The sequence below is a fragment of the Rhineura floridana genome, chromosome 3, assembly GCF_030035675.1.
Source record: "Rhineura floridana isolate rRhiFlo1 chromosome 3, rRhiFlo1.hap2, whole genome shotgun sequence".
Taxonomy (NCBI): domain Eukaryota; kingdom Metazoa; phylum Chordata; class Lepidosauria; order Squamata; family Rhineuridae; genus Rhineura; species Rhineura floridana.
Genome location: NC_084482.1, coordinates 218237072 through 218255291, shown reverse-complemented (window position 1 = coordinate 218255291; position 18220 = coordinate 218237072). Strand labels below are relative to the sequence as shown.

Genomic DNA, 18220 nt, shown 5'->3' with positions numbered 1-18220 from the left:
TATCTTTGAGGAATGGGACAGTAAAGGGAGGGGAGGTAACCTCATGGCTTTACCGATCTCTCAGGAGACATGGGAGTGGGTAAATCCCAGGAGGCAAAGGAACTGATCCCTTAGCATGCATGCTGCAGCATTTTAGAGTGTTTAGAAATGACAAAGGACAAGCTCATTGTATTTTGTAACAGGGAATGGGTACAATTTGGCTTGGGCTGGCCAGCCGGGGGAACTTGGGACAAACCACTCATTTCTTGTGTACACAAACTAGCAAGAGTTTTTGCAACATTCCCATTACCATGTTGCAAGAACACCTGCACTTGTATGACTTTCTCTTCTCCTAAAGATACAGGATCAATCTCAGGCCCTGAACCTGGCAACCCTAGGATGGGGTGATTCTGCCAATTACTAACTATATTATGACCTATTGTTGGAAGAAGCACAAATGGAATTATGAGAATTTTTTGCTAGATGTAATATCAATTAAACAAAAGAAAGCCCTTTCTTTAATCAACACACTTCACGATGGAAATTGACAACATGTTATATCCCTATCATTTATTCTTGTGATGGACATCTATTGCCAAAATTGAATTTTTGAAGATTCAGGTGTTATCTTTAGTTTTTGTTGTCAGGTACTCCTTTGTAAAAAAAAAATAAAAATTAAAATTTGAATTTAAAATTGAAAATTTTTAATTATGTTTTATTGTGTATTGCAGTTACATCCACTTGTATTTTAACCTGTTTTATTATGCTGTACACCGCCCTGGGAGCTTATTGCTATAGGGCGGTCTAAAAATGTAATAAAATAAATAAAAAAATAAAATGTGTATTCAGATCAGGCCTCAGTACAATGATGTAGCACTTGGGAATGAAGATGCAGCCCAGAATGCCAGCACTGGAGGCCAAGATAGAGAAGACCTGCACGGCTGCCATGTATTTCCCCTTCATGCTCAGGTAGGTGGGCACAAAGGAGACCCAAACACTGCAGAAGACCAGCATACTGAAGGTGATCAGCTTGGCTTCATTGAAGGCCCCAGGCAACTTCCTAGCTAGGAAAGCTACTGTGAAGCAGATGGCAGCCAGGAAGCCCATGTAGCCAAGACAACGATAAAACATGGCAACAGACCCTTCATTGCATTGCAGGATGATCTCTCCAGGCTGGGAGTGCATATCAGCATCTGGGAATGGGGGAGAGATACCCAGCCAGATGGTGCAGATGACAACTTGGACACTGGTGCAGGAAATGACAATGGAGGTAGCCAGACTCTTCCCCAGCCATTTCCTCACCCTGTTCCCTGGCTTTGTGGCTAGGAAGGCCAGTACCACAGTGATGGTTTTTGCCAACACAGAAGAGACAGCAATGGAGAAGATGATGCTGAAGGCTGTTTGTTGGAGAAGGCAGGCTGCTTTCCTTGGATGGCCGATGAAGAGGAAGGAGGACAGAAAGGAAAGCAGGAGGAAGACAAGGAGGATGTAGGAGAGGTCCCGGTTGTTGGCTTTGACTATTGGACTGTTAACATATTTAATGAAGATACCTAGAACAAAGATTGTAATTAATGACAAGAATAAAGCAAAAGAAGCAAGGATGGGCCCTAAAGAGTCTTCATAGGCCAGGAATGTGACAATCTTGGGGACACATTGATCTCGGTCCTTGTTTGGATACTGATCTTTTGGACATTTGTTGCAATGTTCTGCATCTGAAAAGAAGAGGAGCACCTTCAGTGACATAAACAACCAGCTTATATGCATAATGGTCTGTGTTCCATTCCATAAAAGAGATGTTTGGGATGGTAGGCTTATAGGCCAGAATAACCTGAGTGGAAACAGGCCTACATATTAAAAGGTTAGTCTGTCCCAATCACATATAAAACACAGTATGCAGGCTGTTATTAAAACCCCAAAAGAGTATATGGTATAGGCAACATCTATCAAACCCTCTCCCTACTTGGTCTCTTGCACTTTGCTTCTCAAGTTTATGTCTGTCAACCGATCTTATCAAATAATTATGGCAATTAAAATACACTAGCCAATAAAGGATCCACAATCAAAAGTGTCATTGGGATATTCACAGAAACTGTTTCTGGGTGAATCATTGCCCTATTTATATTTTTCCTCAAGGAATGCCTTTTTCCCCTTGGAGTCACCCACCTTCCTGAGTAGAGATAGTTCCTTCCGCACATGGAGCACAAGCATAGCAGCAAACCGGCACTCCTTCCTTAGCCACCTTGGCGTATCCAGGGTGGCAGCTTTCAGTACACCTGGAGTGAGGAACGGTCTAACCATAAAGAGAAGATGGTGCATCAGTGTGAAAGTGTCAGCAGTGTTTGTATTTATGGAAATGGTTTATAGAATTTTAAAAAGCCAAAACAGGAATTTACTTCCAGGGATTTCAAGTTACCCCAGGCCTCCCCCCCCCCCAGGGAACCACTTTTAATGCAGAACAGTATGGCAGGGAAACCTCTTTGGGTTCCATCGAGGGGTTGTCAACATGAGGGCAGGGAACACAGGAAAGACCAGATTTATGATGCCAGAGCCAGGAAAGGAAAGGTATGGAGATAGGGTTGCCATATTCCAGTTCCACAAATCCGGGTAGGTTAATTTGCATAATATTTGCATATTAATATTTGGATTGTCCAGTTGTTTTGTTTTTGTGCCTAGGAATTGCCACCAAAAACTGGGGAAAGATGTGAGAAATCTTTTTTTTAAAAGCAACATTTTCAGCCTTAAATACCTAGACTCTAGTTTCCAACACTATGGAGTATTTATTGATTGATTAAGAGAATTTATATCCTGACCTTTTGCTGTTAAAAGCAGAGCTCAGCACAGCTTACAAATATAATAAAAACAATAAAAATACACAATCAATATAAAAACATAATAAAAACACAAAATAGCAACAAACAAAGTAAGTCAGGGCAGCAGCACGGTTAACCATTACATATACGATATATTTCAGAGATGTGGTGGGTGGAGAAAAACAAGCCAAAATGTTAGGAAAAGGAGTCTTTCACACCACATGCTCCATTCTAAATACTGTTGCAGCAAGTTTTACAAGTTCCTCCAGTATTCCACTGGTGCAGGCACTCAGACATTCAAAGTATCTGTATGTTTCTTAGGTTTTATAAAAGCAGAGCTTTGCTTAACTCAAAATTTCTTCTCCCTTTGATAACCACATCTACACAGGTTCCACCTCCATACTCAAAATGAAACTGAGCCTGGAAGTGTACAACAACCCCACACATACCTTGCTAATTCGATTATCAATGCCAGGATGTCTGTCTTATTGACTACTCTCCTGCCCCCCCCACACACATACCGGGCATCATGAAAGACCCAGTCCTGGGCTCAGAAAGAAAATAAATATCTGGTCCTCTTCAAAGTATTGATAAGCCTCTTGTTTTAATTGAAATAATAATTATAAATTCTTGTTCTTATCACTAATGGGAGTTAATTATCTTGCATATGCTGCTGTTGCTTCTATGGCTGTAACGGAGTGAGGTTAAAGATAAGTGAAATGCAAATAGGAAAAAAAAATACAGAAGGCAGTAACACTTTCCTAAATGTAATACCATACCAACCACAACAAGATTCCTATGAGTAAGGCAAACAACTAAGCATCTCACAACCAGTCAGGATTCCTAACCAAAAACATGATAAATGAAGAAATATTTATATAAGCATGACTATCAAATATATTTATTATTTACACCAACTGTAAAGATATTTATAGTGCAATCCTAGGTTTATTTATTCAGAAGCAAGTCCCAGTGTATTCAGTGGAGCTTACTCAAACAGGGACAGAAATGCAACCTCAAGTGATAACCAACTTCATTCACACAACCCAAAATTCCGAATCATGCCACTTTACACTGTTTTGCAACTGTTTATACTTGTTTTTATGGTTATTGGATTTTAAATGGCTTTATTTCTTGTTGTGAGCTGCCTTGGTTTCCAACCCTACCTCACAGGGGTGTTGGAAAGACTCCATACGCACACACGCACACAATGCAGATGTATAAATATATACAGCCCATATAATAGTTTATTGTCAAACCAGTTGGTCATTGCAGAAAAATCAGTATTAGTTTTTAAAAAATCAGTATTAGTTTCTTACAGAATAAAAACTGTAATACCTAAGTAAGCCCTGCCTACTTGCTTTAAAATAGGACTGGGGGGTGGACAGAAAGAGAACACAAACACAATTCTTTTTTACATTCACTCGAAAGTGAATTTTCTGATTTTTTCTGATTTTCAGCACATTCATAATCATGTCTACTCAAAAGTAATTCCTACTGAATTCAATGGGATTTACTCTGGACATATGGGATTAGCAATGCTTTTACCCCCACAAAAGCAAGTATTGGGAAGGTTTTCAAAACACTGCCCAGGATCTGACTCCTACACACAAGGGGGAAAAAAAACTGAAATGTATATACTTACCCAATTTATGAGATTTTCAGATAAACTGGAGGGGGGGGGGAACCACCATTTTGTTTTCTAGACGCTGTCTCAGGTCAATGAAACTGAAACACAATCCCTGATTGGCTGCAATCCTGAACGGGCGGGGTTAAAGCTACGAAGTGCTATACAGTAGTTTAAAAAAAGATTTAACGGGGGGGTGCCTGACGTTTTTATATATATCTCGAGAACCACACCACCTAGAAACTTAATTTTTTTTAAAATGAAAGCTGAGAATCCGGGCCACCTGACGAGCTAGCCGGGCGCCGGGTGGCATGCATAGAATCCGGGTAAAACCCAGCTATCTGGGCAATATGGCAACCCTATATGCAGAGGATATATTGGCACTGGATGAGCCACTAATGTGGCATCAGATTCCAGAATGCCCAGAGCGCTATGTAGCCTGTGTTATTTCATAGGTTTCAAGCCGAAAAAATAATCAAACTGGGATGTACATTTATGAAAACTGGATTAACTATTATTATGCATTCCTCTCCCATTTTGGAAGTGGCTTAAAACGTCATAGCTCTGTGGGGCAGGGGATTGCATCCGGGATATTTATTTATTTATTACATTTCTACCCGCCTTTCTTGTCATGATTGTAACCCAAGGCGGCTTACATATGGTTCCCAGGCAGTCTCCCATCCAGGCGCTGACCAGACCTGACCCTGCTTAGCTTCAGCAGGGCGCTGGCCTTATGTGCCTTCAGACCATATCCTGGGATATATTAAAACAGCAGGCAGCTGTTGCCGTATGAATCCCAAATGGGCTCCTGTTCAAAACCAGCAGCACTGCAAAAGCAACACTAAAACAACTGTGGGGAAGGCCGGCATGGAGGCAAGTAAAGGCAGCGCATCTGGGGTGGATTGGTGAGGAGCCCTTCTGAGCTGCTGGGGCCTTCAGTCTGTGGACAGCCACTGGTGCCAGGCCTGCTAAGTAGATTCTGAATTATGGCGACCCTATGAATAGGGTTTTCATGATAAGCAATACTCAGAGGGGGTTTTACCATTGCCTTCCTCTGAGGCTGAGAGGCAGTGACTGGCCCCAGGTCACCCAGGGAGCTTCATGGCTGTGTGGGGATTCGAACCCTGGTCTCCCAGGTCATAGTCCAACACCTTAACCACTACACCACACTGGCTCTCATATGTTCTCATATGGCTGTTCATATGTCTTCCCAAATAGCATAATTCAAGTTTTATGGTGTATTTTTGTTTCACTGTTTATTTTAATGATTGGCACTTCTGGAAATGGACTGCCTTCAAGTCAATCCGACTTATGGCAACCCTATGAATAGGGTTTTCATGGTAAGCGGTATTCAGAGGGGGTTTACCATTGCCTTCCTCTGAGGCTGAAAGGCAGCGACTGGCCCAAGGTCACCCAGGGAGCTTCATGGCTGTGTGGGGATTCGAACCCTGGTCTCCCAGGTCATAGTCCAACACCTAAGAACATAAGAACATAAGAAGAGCCTGCTGGATCAGGCCAGTGGCCCATCTAGTCCAGCATCCTGTTCTCACAGTGGCCAACCAGGTGCCTGGGGGAAGCCCGCAAGCAGGACCCGAGTGCAAGAACACTCTCCCCTCCTGAGGCTTCCGGCAACTGGTTTTCAGAAGCATGCTGCCTCTGACTAGGCTGGCAGAGCACAGCCATCATGGCTAGTAGCCATTGATAGCCCTGTCCTCCATGAATTTGTCTAATCTTCTTTTAAAGCCGTCCAAGCTGGTGGCCATTACTGCATCTTGTGGGAGCAAATTCCATAGTTTAACTATGCGCTGAGTAAAGAAGTACTTCCTTTTGTCTGTCCTGAATCTTCCAACATTCAGCTTCTTTGAATGTCCACGAGTTCTAGTATTATGAGAGAGGGAGAAGAACTTTTGTCTATCCACTTTCTCAATGCCATGCATCATTTTATACACTTCTATCATGTCTCCTCTGACCCGCCTTTTCTCTAAACTAAAAAGCCCCAAATGCTGCAACCTTTCCTCATAAGGGAGTCGCTCCATCCCCTTGATCATTCTGGTTGCCCTCTTCTGAACCTTTTCCAACTCTAGAATATCCTTTTGGAGATGAGGCGACCAGAACTGTACACAGTATTCCAAATGCGGCCGCACCATAGATTTATACAATGGCATGATGATATCGGCTGTTTTATTTTCAATACCTTTCCTAATTATCGCTAGCATGGAATTTGCCTTTTTCACAGCTGCCGCACACTGGGTCGACATTTTCATCGTGCTGTCCACTACAACCCCGAGGTCTCTCTCCTGGTCGGTCACCGCCAGTTCAGACCCCATGAGCGTATATGTGAAATTAAGATTTTTTGCTCCAATATGCATAATTTTACACTTGTTTATATTGAATTGCATTTGCCATTTTTCTGCCCATTCACTCAGTTTGGAGAGGTCTTTTTGGAGCTCTTCGCAATCCCTTTTTAACAACCCTGAACAATTTAGTGTCATCAGCAAACTTGGCCACTTCACTGCTCACTCCTAATTCTAGGTCATTAATGAACAAGTTGAAAAGTACAGGTCCCAATACCGATCCTTGAGGGACTCCACTTTCTACAGCCCTCCATTGGGAGAACTGTCCGTTGATTCCTACTCTCTGCTTTCTGCTTCTTAACCAATTTCTTATCCACAAGAGGACCTCTCCTCTTATTCCATGACTGCTAAGCTTCCTCAGAAGCCTTTGGTGAGGTACCTTGTCAAACGCTTTTTGAAAGTCTAAGTACACTATGTCCACTGGATCACCTCTATCTATATGCTTGTTGACACTCTCAAAGAATTCTAATAGGTTACTGAGACAGGACTTTCCCTTGCAGAAGCCATGCTGGCTCTGCTTCAGCAAGGCTTCTTCTTCTATGTGCTTAGTTAATCTAGCTTTAATAATACTTTCTACCAGTTTTCCAGGGACAGAAGTTAAGCTAACTGGCCTGTAATTTCCGGGATCCCCTCTGGATCCCTTTTTGAAGATTGGCGTTACATTTGCCACTTTCCAGTCCTCAGGCACGGAGGAGGACCCGAGGGACAAGTTACATATTTTAGTTAGCAGATCAGCAATTTCACATTTGAGTTCTTTGAGAACTCTCGGGTGGATGCCATCCGGGCCCGGTGATTTGTCAGTTTTTATATTGTCCATTAAGCTTAGAACTTCCTCTCTCGTTACCACTATTTGTCTCAGTTCCTCAGAATCCGTTCCTGCAAATGTTAGTTCAGGTTCAGGGATCTGCCCTATATCTTCCACTGTGAAGATAGATGCAAAGAATTCATTTAGCTTCTCTGCAATCTCCTTATCGTTCTTTAGGACACCTTTGACTCCCTTATCATCCAAGGGTCCAATTGTCTCCCTAGATGGTCTCCTGCTTTGAATGTATTGATAGAATTTTTTGTTGTTGGTTTTTATGTTCTTAGCAATGTGCTCCTCAAATTCTTTTTTAGCATCCCTTATTGTCTTCTTGCATTTCTTTTGCCAGAGTTTGTGTTCTTTTTTATTTTCTTCATTTGGACAAGACTTCCATTTTTTGAAGGAAGACTTTTTGCCTCTAAGAGCTTCCTTGACTTTGCTCGTTAACCATGCTGGCATCTTCTTAACCGCTACACCACACTGGCTCTCACTGGAAACTAAGACTCCAAAATTCAACAGAGGTGTGTAGAGGGGGAGGCCCCTTGGGCTGGAAGTTCCTGCCTCCTGCACAATTTTCAGTAGGACTTGCTCCATACGGAAGACCCTCCGTGGTGCAGAGTGGTAAGCGGCGCTAATGCAGCCCAAAGCTCTGCTCACGGCCAGAGTTCAATTCCAACGGAAGGAGGAAGTCGACTCTCCGGTAAAAGGGGCCGAAGTCCACTCAGCCTTCCATCCATCTGTGGTCAGTAAAATGAGTACCTGGCATATGCTGGGGGGTAAAGAAAAGCCGGGGAAGGAACTGGCAATTCCACCCCATACAAATGGTCTGCCTAGTAAACATCACAAGATGTCACCCTAAGAGTTGGAAACGACTTGCACTATAAGTGAGGGGACACTTTTACCTTTACCTTTACCTTTTATTCCATGCAAAGAACTGTGGATGAAGTCCCATGTGAATTATTCAACAAATTATTAGAGCTTTAAAGAGTTGTCTGATGGAAGAAAGTGCCTCCTACCCTGTGAAACCACTCAGGCCACACAATAGCTTCTGGGTTAATGGTTAATTTTATGTCAGTGGATGCCTCTTTCTCTATACTCCCAATTTTCACTCTAACACGAGACTCATTGGGAAATATCACCCAATTCTCAATATCGTAGTTTCCTGGCAGCTCTCCATTCTCGTCAAAATGAAGGCCACCTATGGAAGCATTCGAAAAATGGATTTCTCTTAAGAAATGATGAAGCTGGAATGACAGGGAGAACATCAGCATTAAGAAAACACAAAACAATTTTGGGTATCTCTGCCCTGTTCAACTAATGTGAAATGTGGTGTTGGAGGAGAGCTTTGTACATTCCATGGATGGCAAAAAAGACAAATAATTGGGTGTTAGAACAAATTAAACTAGAACTATCACTAGAAGCTAAAATGATGAAACAGAAGTTATCATTCTTTGGACACATCATGAGAAGACAGGATTCACTAGAAAAAGACGATAATGCTGGGAAAAACAGCAGGGAGTAGAAAAAGAGGAAAGCCAAACAAGAGATGGATTGATTCCATAAAGGAAGCCACAGACCTGAACTTACAAAATCTGAACAGGGCTGTTTATAATAGATGCTAGTGGAGGTTGCTGATTCATAGGGTTACCATAAGTCATAATCAACTTGAAGGCACATAACAGCAGCCCTGTTCACATTGAGCATTAATCTCCTCTGAATTGGGACCAGTCTAGATCTCATTTGGACTCAGAAGCTATATTAAGGCATTCTATTGTATTTATTAAAACTTTTATACAGCACATTACATATAAAATAACAAGGACTTCCCAGGAGGATCCCTACGCCTGTGCAGCCTCTGAGACGAGCTCTCGTCTTGGATGAAACTTTTCCAGTTTAAATTCAGTCAGAAGGCTCTTTTCTGACTGGGAATAATTTCTTCCGGTTAAAGAAGAAATGTGAGATTTCCTACATAGCTTTGTTTTGATTGTTGGAGTCTGGAATTCGTCAGAATTGTCTGTCTTCCAGCAGCTCAGACAGAGCGAGGATTTTTATGCTAGCTCAGCTGGATAAGTGACCTGTTCTTTTATACGGATTAACAGGCAAACATCCTCCTGTCTACATTCATCATTTTCTTATCTATACAGCTAAAGAGATTTGTCAAAGTAACAGCAATTGAGATAACCTAGGTGAGGTAACACTTTCCTTTTTTTATTCACGGAACTAAGGGGGAAGAAAATATAAATAGTGTATCTTTTTTTTATTGCAAAAAGCTGACATGGAAAATAGCATTCTAAAGATTAAACGGATGAGAGATTTCTGATTGAAAGAGATAAGACTGGGACTATTTTTCTTGATCTACTTTTTTTTTTCTTTTTGACGAATCTGCTCATTCTCTCTGCTACTAGCTATTTCGACGCTGTGAACTAAAGCCGTTCTTACACTTCTGGGCAGATAAGAGATAAGGGCTGTCTAGCGTGTGACGTTAGTTTGCTGGAAAGATTAACTCCTTTGTAACTGGTTAAAGAAATAAGCTGCTCTCTGTTTGGGACATTGAAAATTGAAGGAGTTTTGTTCCTTTGGTTTTAAGAATGACAATTAAGAAGATCATGGATGTACAAGAAGGGACTTTATCTCTAGACATGTTTCAGAAAATAATGAATGGGATTAACTCAATAAAACAAGAACTGAGAAATAATAGACAAGCGTGGAGAATTGAATTTCACGAAATGGGACAGGAGCTGAAAGAAACTCAGGACTCTATGAGAAAGGAGAATAAAGATAGATCTGGAAAACAAAAAAAGGATGGAAGAGAAATTAAAGGCAAGGTTCAAACTATGGAGATTGGCTTAATTATGGACATGAAAAAAGATTTGGATTTTCTGGCTGTGATGGATCCTGGAGACAAATATTATAGTTTGGAATTCAGCGCTGTCCTTGAAGGAATTGAAGAGATTGGAGATAAAGATATTATCGGTTCAAGAAAATTCTTGGACTGGAAGGATTTGATGGAACTTGAAATGGAGAAAGTTAACAGAATTAATCCCTGTTTTGTGTCAATGGAAAAACCTTCAAGAGATGTACTAGTGTATCATGTGGAAAAGAGGAACAGAGATGCGGCTTTGCAACAACACTTCAGTGATACGTTTGGATTTGATGGTAAGAAAACATCTGTGATGGAGGAAATTCCTATCAGACTTTTATTATATGACTATGACAGCAAGATTTTTGGGTGCGTAAAGATGGAAGATGGACCCAATATGGATAATGACAGAAGAGCGATTTAAAATTACTGGACTTAGTAGATTTGATGAGTTGGATTAATTGGCATGTTTATTTAGAAAAAAAATTGATTGACATATATCTCAAGGATTGGAAACTTCTCTTTGACTTTTTGTGGAAGATTAAAATGATATGATGTTAATGAGATTTGAAACCAACTAAGATAACCGTTGGAGGAAGGTGATTTTATAATCTATTAAGAGATAGGTTTGTTATATATTATAGATTTATAGCTGAACTATGACAAATCGGAAGTCAATATTCTTTCTTTTTTATATATATATATATTTTTCTTTCTTTTTGTATTGTACTAGTTATTGATTTGTGTTGTTTTCTTTTGTATTGTTTTGGTTTTGAAAATTGGAATAAAAATTAATTGAAAAAAAAATACATATAAAATAACAAGGTCCTTTATGGAAGAAAATAAACAAAAAGGCAGTAAAATCCTAAACCACGCTGCCAATCCTAAAAAAAAACTGCTGTGAAATGCCCTGGTTAATATGTATGTTACAACAAGCTGGTAAAAAAAATTGCTATCATTGTCTGCCGTATCTCTAGTGGAAGTTGTGCTTAGACCCTCTGCTTGGTTCACATATCTGAAAAGACTTAGAGCTTTCTCATATACAGGCTTCCACATGATCTGGAACCCCAATTCCTTTTTTTTTTTTACAATAATTTTTATTCAAATTTTCATAAAACAAACAAAACAAAATCATAAAACATTCAAAGACAAAAAACAAAACAAAAATGATTAAACAAAAAAATAAAATGTTGACTTCCCATTTGTCGCAGATCAGTTATAGGTCTACAATATATAACAATCCTGTCTCTTAAATTATATTATAAAATCACTTTCCTCCAGTAGTTATCTTAATTAATCATCAAATCTCATAAACATTACTTTATTCTTTCCACAAAAAGTCAAAGAGAGGTTTCAATTCTTTAAGAAATATATCTATCAATTTTTCTCCAAATAAACATGTCGATTAATCCATCTCGTTAATAATAATAATAATCTTATTGTCATAACCATAGTCCAAATAAACATATCGATTAATCCATCTCATCAAAATCTGTTAGGTCCAATAATTTCAATAGCCATTATTCCATTATCCATATTAATTCCATCTTCCATCTTCAATAGTCCTGTTAAGTCCAGTAATTTCAGTGTCCAATCTTCCATTATCAGTATTCCATAATAATCTTGCTGTCATAGCCATAGTCATATAATAAGAGTCTGATGGGAATTTCCTCTATCCCAAATATTTTCTTGCCATCGATTCTGAATAAGTTGCTGAAATATTGTTGTAAAGTCATATCTCTGTTCTTCTTTTTTACAAAATGCACTGGCTCATCTCTTCAGAGTTTTTCCATTGTCACATGGCTGCAGTTAATTCCATAGATTTTCTCTATATCAAGCTCCATCACGTCATTCCAGTCCAGAAAATTATCCAAGCCATTGATAACTTTATCTCTAATATCTTCATCAATTTCTTCAGAGATAACGTTAAATTCCAAACAGTAGATTTTATTTCTAATATCCATAAACTCCAGATCTTTTTCCAATTCCACATTTGTTCCAATCTCCAGGGCTTGTATCTTCCCTTTATTTTTTCTTTTCTCATCTCTGATCTCATTCTCCTCTCTCACAGGATCCCCTATTTCTTTAAGCTCCTGCGTCATTTTGCTCAGTTCAATTTTCAGCTCCTTACTGCCCTGTCGCAGGGTTTGTTTCATTATCTCAATCTCATCCATTATTTTCTGAAACATAATTACTTCCAGATTCTCAGCCACTTTCTTGATTGCCATTTTTAAAACCACAAAAACAAAACAAAACAAAAATAAAGAAGAACCACTTCTTATTTCAGCAACAATTGGGTTAATATTCCAGGCTTGATGACATCACAGTATAAACAGAGCAGCCTGCCTTATCTCTCTATGTTCAAGAATACAAAACAAATGTAGTTCCCAGCATCAAAACAGTTAGTGGCGTCGTGAAGAAGCAGATTCGTCAAAATAAAATAGACCAAAAAGAGAATAGTCCCAGACAATATAATGTTCCAAAGTTCATATTTTTTATTTTTTTCTCCTCGGAATAGAAATCCCTCTTCTGTTTATATCTTTAGAATGCACTTCCAGGACAGCTTTTTGCAATAGAAGCAGAGATAAGCTGTTAATTTCGTGAATAACAGAGAAGAGTTATAGCTCACCCAGAAGTTCTTTAAAGCTGATTCATTTGACAAATCTCTTTTTGCTGCAACAATTTAAACCAAGTAAAAAAAATAATAGAAAGAAGGGTGCTTGCCTGTTAGTCCATTTTCTCTTTGAAGAAAAGATAAACGTGTCACATTAATCAGATAGAGCTTGTTCGGAAGTCCGTCCGGCATTGCTGGCTGGACCTTTTCTCATAAATTAATGAAATCCAGTCCTCCCAACAAAAACAGGCTTTTGAGGTTGATCTCTACGTTTCTCCCTGCCCGGGAGAAATTTCATCAGTCAAAAAAAAAAAATGTTCTGACTGATTTATATCTGAATAAGCTTCTTCTGAGGTGGGAGCCCATCTCAAAAGCAGGCACAAGCGAAGTCACCCTTCCCGGAAGTCCGGAACCCCAATTCCTTATGCAGAAACTTGGAAATATGAAGGTTTCCCCTCTCCTTCAGACTGCAAAAGAGCATACAGTTTTGCATAAAATTGCATGTGCTGATTTATGGATATAAATACTAATTGATAATTTAAATAGCTATACAGTATATCTAGCAGTAGTAGGGAAGATTGTGACTAGCAGATCTTTTTACTTGCACAGTATGTGATCCAGGTGCTCACTGCTGATGGGCAACTTCAAGGCCGAGCAGAGGCATAGGGAGAGATGAGGAGTTCCCAATGTCAGCTAAGAAGCTGAAGTCTCTGGGCACTAGGGAGGAACCAATGGAAAGCGGAAGACTCTTTTGACAAAGGAATAGTGGGGGGAAAGCCATCTCACAAACCAGATTTGCCTCAGAAAAAAGCAAGTGCTTACCCCCCCTACAGTATTTGAGTCTGGATCCAGGATAATGATGGTTCCAGAGTTGGGACAATAGACTCCAGCTTGCAAAAAGTGAAAGGAAATACCTGCCATGGCTGCAGCCTTTGACGTTCCAACCCGCCTCTCCTACCCACCGTCCACATCCGCTTTGATCTGGAAGAATATGCAGCATTTAAGGCCTGAGCCATGACTTGGATGCTATTGTACGTTCTGAAGCTGTCTTGAGACATGGCCTTCTCAAGCTCCTTTTGGGGCAGCATTTCTGTGCATCTTGTCCAACCTCTCACAGACAACACATGCTTTGAATATAAGCAGTGAAAGTGTTCCTCCCAAAAATGTTGAACAGCAGGGGAGAATGGACTATAGTAGTCATGTTTTGTTCTTATCTGGGACTTCATGACAAAAGACAGAGAACCATGGATGTACTGGAAGATATCAGGGTCAACAGACAAGTTCAAATCGATCTCTTGAAATACTGTTGAGATCCAAACTTTCCCCCCAATTTTTTCCTCAAGTGTACTTTGTAGTGTCATGATTGGAACCCATCCCCCCTGAAGGTGCTCACAGTAAACAAATACATTGACTTGTTTCCATATGACATTTGGTTTAATCATGATGAGCATTTGGAACAGATTCTTTTCAGGTAGTCTTTTTGATAAGGCAACACAAATTCCACTCCTGATCATCAGAAATGTCAAGGCATTCATGAACCTTTCTCCATTGTCATTGTCTGGAGCAATGAGACCAATCCACGTCCATCCAAAATGAAGGAGCAACTTGACAATCCCCCGGCACTGTGTTTCTTCTTTGGGGACCATCCGGTAGACAAAAGGAAACTGGGTTTTATCATCAAGAACCTGAACATTAAAGCCATAACTGATCTAGTGAGGAAAGCAAAAGAATAATGTTTGTTTTCTTGGATTTCAGGTTACAGAAATATGTAGCAATATGTTCCTCTTTCAACAAGTCTTTTAAGTAGAGACCTTATTCCAGCCTGCATCTGTGTTGGAATTACTTTTTAAGATGGTTTTTAAAGCTTTTTTTTTTTTTTTTAAAGATGTTTTGTTTTAATATGTTTTCAATGATGTTTTGTTTTAATATGTTTTTAAATATGTTTTTAAGGTGTTTTAGAGTGTTTTTGTTTGCCGCAGCCGTAAAAAACAGCAGAGAGAAAGGTAGGTGAAGCAGGGGGATGGCGGGCATCTCGGAAGCTCCTGTCCTGCAATCCGCGGCTTGTTCCACAGATTGCAGAAGGGGAGCAGAGGGGCCCAGGGCAGGCTGGTGCCCAAGGACCCCCATATACCTGGGGCTGGCCCTGGCTGTACCTGTTGGTGCAATAAATAAATTAGAAGGTAAGAAGAGCCTACTGGATCAGACCAATGGCCTATCCAGTCCAGCATCCTGTTCTCACAGTGGCCAACCGTTTGCCCATTATGGGAAGCCTGCAAGCAGGACTCTCTTCCTTTCCTTTCCTCACAAGATCTGTTATGGCTTTATTGCTCAGGGTCTTGATGATAAAACCCTGTGCTGCCTCCACAGGGTCTAGAATTGTATATAGGGAGAAACTCCTTCTGTTGTGCTAAACAAGGCATTTATTAGTTTAGAGTTATGGAACTCTAGCAGTCTGTCTCTATGCTCCCTTAGCCTTCAGTAACTTCCTGTCAGGTGCCATCACCCCTCTCTTTAATTGGTTTTCTCTCCAAAACCTGCCTCAGTTTGTTTCAGTCATCAGTGAAGCTAGGAGCAGGCCTAGTAGCCCCAAAAGACAGCACTCCTTTTTTACCTATTGCTCTCTCTCAGAAGTTATTTCTCTGCCAGAATTGCCTCTTCCAGAAGCTTCTCTCTCAGAAGTTACCTTTCCTCCATTGAAATCTACATCTTCAACAATCCTACAATACTTGGAAAAGTTACTTTTTTGAACTACAGCTCCCATCAGCCTAATCTAGTGGCCATGTTGCCTAGGGCTGATGGGAGTTGTAGTTCAAAAAAGTAACTTTTCCAAGCTCTGATTATCACCCTTCTCCATCGTCATCACCCTCCTCAGTTCACCATCCCCAGAGACTGTATGTTTTCTTTGAAGTTTCTGTATGCCTTTGTGTTTTCTGGTTTAATAAAATAGTTCTGATTAAAAGAGAGAGATTGAGTTGACTGTCTGGCAAAGTGGGTTTCAGAACCACGGGCTCAGAACACACCCAGTTCCCTTTCATCTGCCTGATGGTCCCCAAAGAAGAAACTCAGTACCGGGTGATTGTCAAGTTGCTCCTACATTTTGGATGGACGTGGATTGGCTTCATTGCCCCAGACTATGCCAATGAATAGTGATCTGTCTTAATCCTTTTAATGGATAGATAGTGTCTTAATCCTTTTAGTTAGCAGGTGCTTTAGTTTAAATATGTCTTTACCTCTTTCTAACTGTTCTAGTGATAATTTTAATGTTTTTTGTAAACCACTTAGAGGTCTTGATATTTGAGTGCTTTGTCCCAGTTTTACTGCACTTTTCAGTCATCGCACCCCATTCTATTCAATGAGTTCCGCTTTTCAGTGGTTTTCGCTTTCCGGCAGGGGTCCGGAATGTAACCCGCCATATGAGTGGGGCACTACTGTACACTGACTTGCAACAGCTCTCCAGGGTTTCAGGGAGAAAGTCTCTCCCAGCCCTACCTGGAGATACCAGGGATTGAACCAGGGACCTGCTGCATGCACAACAGATAGTCCACCACTGAGCTGCAGCCCTTCCCCGTGTTATATCCCTCACCTCCTATGCTTTTGAGAAGACCACCCTGATAGCTAGCCACCCTGCAATAACTGATTCCGGATGTGTTCTCTAGTCTGGTAGCATAATCCTTTCTAGATCTACTCAGAAGGAAATCCTATTAGGATCAATAAGACTTACTTGCACTACAGATGTGCACAGACTCATTTCCAAAAGAGCCAGTACCAGCTCCTGCTCATCTCCTGCACATAGGAAGGAGGCTGCAATCCTAGCACCGTACCAGGAAGTGAGACCCATTGGATTCAGTGGGTCTTACCTCTGAGTAGACAGACACATTTAGGATTGCAGCCTGTGCATCTAAGATTCTTTCTCTCTTCCCCTCCCAACTCTGCTGGGCATCTTGATTGGTCATTAGCTACTTCAATTAATTTGAAAAGAGAATTCCAAAACACACTCACACAGTGAAAAGGCAGGAGACACTTCAAAGTGAAATCACCTAGTAAACATGTCAAAATATGTAAATCTCTGCCCATAGGAGACAGCAAGATGAATAAGTTTGTATTTGGCAGGATCCAACCTTTGGCAGAAGGGAATCAGCTCTCCTTAAGGTGAATACACAACTGATCGGACATATATCCCTTCCTGTGACTATATAGGCTACCCCATAGAGAAAGTGGGATTTTATGCAGCTGAACCTCTTCTTCACCCCTCCACACCACCCCCACTCCCATTCATACCTGTGGGACTTTGTGTCTGCCTGACATGGTTGAAATCTTCTTTGAGATCACAGAATTGCACTCTTACGTTATACCTCAAAATGTTTTCACTTTTTGATGTGCCTAATTGTTTCCTGAGGGCCAGTGTGGTATAGTGGTTAGAGTGTTGGACTATGACATGGGAGATGGGGGTTCAAATCCCCACACAGCCATGAAACTCCCTGGGTGACCTTGGGCCAGTCACTGTCTCTCAGAGGAAGGCAATGGTAAACCCCCTCTGAATACCGCTTACCATGAGAACCCTATTCATAGGGTCGCCCATAAGTCAGGAACTACTTAAAAGCAGTCCATTTCCATTTCCATTGTTACCCTCTGGAGAGTAAATGGAATTTTATGCAGCTGAACTTTTCATTTACCCCCCACATCCCTCCTTCATACCTGTGGGATTTTGTAGATGCCTGACATGGTTGAAATCTGTTTTGAGATGTGATAATCAGCCCCTTCAAGAACAGCCAGCAGCTTATTCTGCTTTCCACAATCATAGTTTGGAATATTGCCTCCTCCACCTGCGAGCAGGTCTAGCATGGCATCAGAAGTCACCCTTGCATCAAAATCATTCTCATAGAGGTTGTAGCCCAGGGTCATGTTGGATAAGAGCCTGTGATCCTGGTTGATCACCTGAATGGTGAACATGAATGACAAGATGTGCCAGTAATCCCTAGATAAATAACTACAGTATATGGGGAAAAGAGGGGTGGAGTGTCAAACACCAATGGCCAGTAAACGTCTGAAGCTAAATGACCATCAGCCTGACTCATACTGACAATAGGCAACCTCACATGCTACCACTAGGGGGCAGGGGTGTAATACATTACCAGGGTAAAGGAGAAGGGTCACCTCTGACCAGATTCAGGACA

At 40.8% G+C, this 18220-nt stretch overlaps 1 pseudogene; it reads right to left on the bottom strand.

The window, feature by feature from the left end:
• Positions 1-954: 954 nt before the first annotated feature.
• LOC133378981 (vomeronasal type-2 receptor 26-like) lies at positions 955-17948 on the bottom strand (annotated as a pseudogene).
• Between the last annotated feature and the right edge of the window lie 272 nt (positions 17949-18220).